This window comes from Acartia tonsa, chromosome 5 (genome assembly GCF_053477335.1).
Source record: "Acartia tonsa isolate MP-2025a chromosome 5, ASM5347733v1, whole genome shotgun sequence".
Taxonomy (NCBI): domain Eukaryota; kingdom Metazoa; phylum Arthropoda; class Copepoda; order Calanoida; family Acartiidae; genus Acartia; species Acartia tonsa.
This window is the reverse complement of record NC_137264.1, coordinates 15,418,045-15,423,391: the sequence shown is the minus strand read 5'-3', so window position 1 is coordinate 15,423,391 and position 5,347 is coordinate 15,418,045.

Genomic DNA, 5,347 nt, shown 5'->3' with positions numbered 1-5,347 from the left:
TATCATCCATTGACGTATATCTTAAGATCCTTGGGTTAATCTTAACGGTTCTTTATCTAAGTAAGGATTATTTTACTCTTTTAAGGAAAGTCCACGAGCAGTGAACATAATGAATTAAAGAATAGAATTGGAAAGAGTTTAATAGTAGTCTTGCCCAAACAATACATAATATAACTTAGTTGTCTACATTTTTTAAAATTAAATTTTTAATAAAAACTCAAAATACTGCGACGCATTTTCTACTTTTTGAGTACACTTCAGTGCACTTGATGAAAAAATACAATTTTCTCAATAAAAAAGTTTTCTGCAAAAGGAGGGGTCATCGAAGAATAAGCCAGGTAGTTGATTGGAGTATACATCTATACTTATAAATTTATTCTAGGAACAATAGCTTAATAATCAAATCATAAAATTAAATAGTTTAAAACTGTATATATCAAAAAGTATGCAAGTAGTTGTTAATTTTGGTGTTTGTTGATAAAATGCTTATTTAAGTTAAAGAGTAACTGCAAATCTAAAAATAGCACCAACCATATTTATAGCTTGGAAATATAAAATGCAAATAGATTAGTGAAGGAAATTGAATAAATTTTTTTCTTGTGTGTTTAGAAATAATTAATTCTTCTTTTTTGTATTTTCGTGTTTTTAAATGTTTCTATGTTATATGTAAAATATACAATTGTTAAAATAAGTATATTCAGCAAAAAAAAGAGAACAGTAAACTGTAATTAAGAAATAATAAAAGTCAATCTTATGACAGGGATCTTAGGGGATAAGACAATAGACGATAAATTTGTGTACATCCACATTGATGAAAACAAAATTATCTCTTCTGTAGAATTATTGGTTTAAAAGTTTTTACATATGCTAGTCTACCAATAAAATCCCAATTTACAGTCCAATGTCCCATCCCTACCTGAGTTATGGCAGATTTAAACTATCAAAAGTTAATTTTATAAAAACGTTTACAAAGTTGAAAAGTAAAAGGTTTGCAGGTTCTTATAATTAAGTTCTCATACAATAGAAAAAGGAAAATCTGAATATAACATAATAAAAAAATTCATCAAGAAATTTAGAAAATTTATGCTATGAAACATACATAGTTTATAGAAGTAGGGGGTGTAGACTGTAAACTCCCATTATTTTCAATTTAGGAGGGGGGTTTATGTACTCGCTAGGCACTTTGAGGGAAAGCACCAAATCTTCTCCTATCTATTTTTCCTCAAATTTGTCAACTTATTTGTTCTTTATGTCTTAATAAACAAAATCCAAATTATCAAACACCATCTAAAAGTCAAACATACAAAAATGAAAACAAGGATGACAACATCCATAAGAATGGAAGGAAAGATAAAAATGTATTACAAAGAACAGCTGCCGATTAAACTAGGAATATACAGACGGGTGGATAATGCATACACAAGTTAAATAAAAGATAAATATTACACTTGGTATTTTTCTCAAATTTTTTTATCCTATTAAATAGCATCCTGAAAAATCTATGCTTCTTCCAAAATGTCAAAGATTGAGAAATGAATGACAAAAATATATTTTAATATACTAATGGCTACGCACCTAGCCTCTAATGGAGGGTGGGAAAGGTTTAGAGAATAATCTAAAACCATCCAGTCATTTTATAAACCTTCACTAAAATAGTAACTCCAGCATATTCTGAAATCTTTAGCTTCAGACTAAAAATAACTTTATGTATTTATATTATAGGATACTGTATCTATCTGCTTTAAAAACATTTATTTAAAACAATTTTCACCTTTACCTTACGCAAAATAATAAAAAAAAACTTTTTCGATAAAAACAAAAATGAAAAATATGTTGAAAAAGTTAAAAAGAAGGATGAATTTAAATTTTGCCGTGAACGCTGGTGGAATATATTTGAAATTCTATTTTTGATCTTAGGTTCATGGTTCACATCTGGGACTCAGACAAAAATATGGTTTTTTTGATATTTTTGTTTTTTTTTTGGCAAGAAGTTTCAGCTGTATATCTTTAGTAGGAGCCAAGAAAATCCGTTATTAAAAGTACAAGTGGCTAAAAATCTGCTTAAAAGTAGTCCGACTGCATACAGTCGGACATTTCTACTAAAAATCTTTTTAAAAAAACACACACACACTCTACACCACTCCCATAGAGTTTTTTAATAAAAATAATAAATGAACAAATATGTTATTAAAAGATAAGGGTTAGAATTATATAGGTAAAAAGATAAGGATATACAAACTAATTTATTATCGCATAAAATAATATCTTTTAAAACATCATTAAGATTGACGAATTGATGTACATTTATTGTTAATAAAAAAGCTGCACTGCAAAAAAAATTTAAATTGTTCTTGAATTCTTACTCCTGTTCGCTGTTGAATTGAGAATATCCACTTTTTATCCACAAATATCTTAAGCAAATTCTCATATACAAAGGAGTTATTTTTTCATTTTTTTATCAAGTTTAAAATTACATTGGCTAGGTTAGGTTAAAAGTAAACGCGAACACTTTTCGTAATTATAGTCAATAATTTTTTTCCTAGAGTAATTTTAGGTGATTTATATTTTTAAATTTGTAATATATCTTTATTCAGTTCTTGGACCGTAGGACGGACGAACGTACATAACTGCTTCATTTATATAGCAGCTAAGCAAAACAATTTTGTAATTCAAAATAAAATGGAGTGCTTGAAATTTGAGAAAAAAGTAACGCAATATCTGTCTGTCCGTTTCAGGCAAGTTGTTTTTTTCCCAAGAAATCTTTATTTTGAAATTATCATTAACATTATCATCTACGCAATTATGACCATTTGCGTTCTTTAATTTAAATTTGAAGAAAAGCAAGGAACTTTAGGGATAAGACATTAGAATAAAAATTGATCTACATCCTTAATGAATATAAACAATATTACCCTTTCCTGTGTTTATGCAACTGTGGGTACCATTTACAATGTATGTATTCCTCCCTAAAAATTTGTTATACTAAGAAGGGTGACAACTTGAATAAATGTTTAAATCCCAAACTGACACAAATAATACAGGGCATTTCTTTTTAAAAATTTTAATATCCTAATATAAAAGTAACAGAATGTGTGTGAGTCTGTCTATCTATCTGTGTGTAGCGGATGGATCTCGGTAACCCATAAACCGATTTAAACATTTACAAAGTTTTCTCAAAACTTTGGGTACTGAATTTCAAACATATAGTGTCCAAACTTGTCAACCAAAATTTTTAATCTATGAATGGGGTGAATGTTTATTATCATTGGGTCAATTTATCGCCCATTGTCGTATCCCTTACGATTCCTGGGACCCCGTAGAAAGATATGAAAATCCCTAAACTGACAGGTCTTACTTTAGGTCTTCATCTTTACATAGTCAACAACATCTATTCAATAAATACTATTATATTTTCTGCACGTCAATTAAGATCTCACCAACTGATAGAGCTCGTCATTATAGGAAATCTTTAAATAGGTCCTAGGATGGTTTTCGGCTATTTTAATTTCAGACTTAAGTCTAAAGATAAAAAATTGTATTTTTTTAAATAAGGTATATGCCTTCACTGAAAATTTCCTCTGTCCATATTTAATAACAACTGACTGACTGACGGACAGACCAAGTGAAATATAGGGTAGCTTACTACAAATAACACACATTAACAAGGATGATTATAAAAAGCTTAAATTATAAATGGACACAACCAAATTGTAAAAAAGATTCTCTTTTACCAATCTTTGTTGTTTTAATGTTCTTTTTATCCTTTATTACATAAAGTAGTATTTTTTTTGTCTTAAGCTTAAGATTTTAAGAAATACTGAACTGTTAAGTTCTCCTTTTTACGTCAACTTAAAATAGGTTCTAGGATGGTTTTAGGCTATTTTATGCCACCTTATTATTTACCCTTTGTATACACAGCCCTTAGATGTTAGGGGCGCTTCTGCTGGTATCTATTCTAAATATTGTATTTGAATATACTGCCTTTTCTAACAAAATACATTTATTTGTTCCACTTAGAATTGTCATTTTCAATTTACACTTATATTTTTCACTAAGGCTCAGCTGCTGTTAATTTTAAAAATCTTCTGCGGCTGTAGATGGAGTAATAATGCGGATGCTGATTCAAAATTGTTTTAAACAAAATTTTAAAATTGAAAATTTAGAGCTGAACAAAAAATTTATGTAGAAATCGACTATACATAAGTTTTATTTTGAGTAATTTTGCGATTGATCAGTACAGTGGGGCATGTGGCTACGCGGCTGCAGTTGCTAGAAAATACAACTGAAGCTGCCAAGCCCTGTTTTATTTTTATTGTTAGCATAAAATTTTATATAAGAATTATTATCTAACCATACAATTTGATTATCATATATGGAAAAAAATATTTCTTATTTAAACTAAAACATAGTTCTGTTTTCAATTTTTTTTTGGATATTTCTGTATTTTATGCATTTACTACTTTTTTATAGGACGGACGGATGGACAATGACATCCAACTACTGCATTTTAGATGGAATAATAATCTCTACTTTTGAGTATGCTTGAATAGTTTGCTTTGTAATTGACCAGTACCTTTTGTAATATATAAATTATTTCATTTCAAGCTTGATTCGTAAAAAAGATTCAGATATTTTTTGCAGATCACTTAATTGAGCACTGATATACCTCCTCTTCCCCCAAATCCTTATTTTGAGGTAAGTAAAAAAATAGGGGGATTGTAGTTTTTCATTTGTTTATTATTTAGTTTAAGTTAGGTTATATTGGATACTGGGTAGTCCCACAGGATTAGTACACAGCAGGTATAGGCCCTGCAAGAATAGAGCCCACTGCATATGATAGGCTTTATTATTTTTAATTTATTGTATTTCATAAATAAAGAAGGGATTATCAGTCCTCAACTAGCACTTTGTTGGAGAGCATTTTTATAAGTTCACATTTAAAATCATTAGATAAAAAAATGAATCATTCAAGATTTATTCTTTTTCAAGAATTGGGTTCTGACCAGGTTGCCTTTGAGTGTTTGCAATGACCACTATGCAAATATACTTAGATTAACAAGAGAGACAATAGCCAAAGGAAAGAATGAGAAAAAGGGAACGGTAAGCTGTAAAATGACTGCTATCGATGGATAAACAACCTTAACCATATAGTTGACACCAACCACTGGAATATTTAGTTTTGAAAGAAGCAACTAAAATTTAATTTTTACAAAATATGTAATAATTCAACTTTAACTTAAGATTGATAAATAAAATATACTTAGAATGATTTACAGTAGACACAAGTCATTCCTGAGGAGCTTTATAGTTAATTAGGCTCGATTATTCTCAGGTCAAATCCTTTAGG